Genomic DNA, 260 nt, shown 5'->3' with positions numbered 1-260 from the left:
GGACCTCAAAGGAAAGTGGAAGAGGCTGTCTCACCGAGGCCCTCGGCTAGTCACACTAGACATCCCTCTGCAGGGTGCTTGTCTGCGTCCTCCCCACTCCCCAATACCGCCCCCTCAAAGGACAGCAAGTCTGGAATAGTGGACCCATTCACGTCTGGAAAACAAAGATGCTTCAGAGATATTCATTCAATTTGACAGCAGAGGAAGAAACAATGTGTCTCGTGTGCAGATACGGGATGAGGTAGTGGCCCGGAAGTCAT

This window comes from Camelus dromedarius, chromosome 28, assembly GCF_036321535.1.
Source record: "Camelus dromedarius isolate mCamDro1 chromosome 28, mCamDro1.pat, whole genome shotgun sequence".
NCBI lineage: Eukaryota > Metazoa > Chordata > Mammalia > Artiodactyla > Camelidae > Camelus > Camelus dromedarius.
This window is presented reverse-complemented; position numbering follows the sequence as displayed.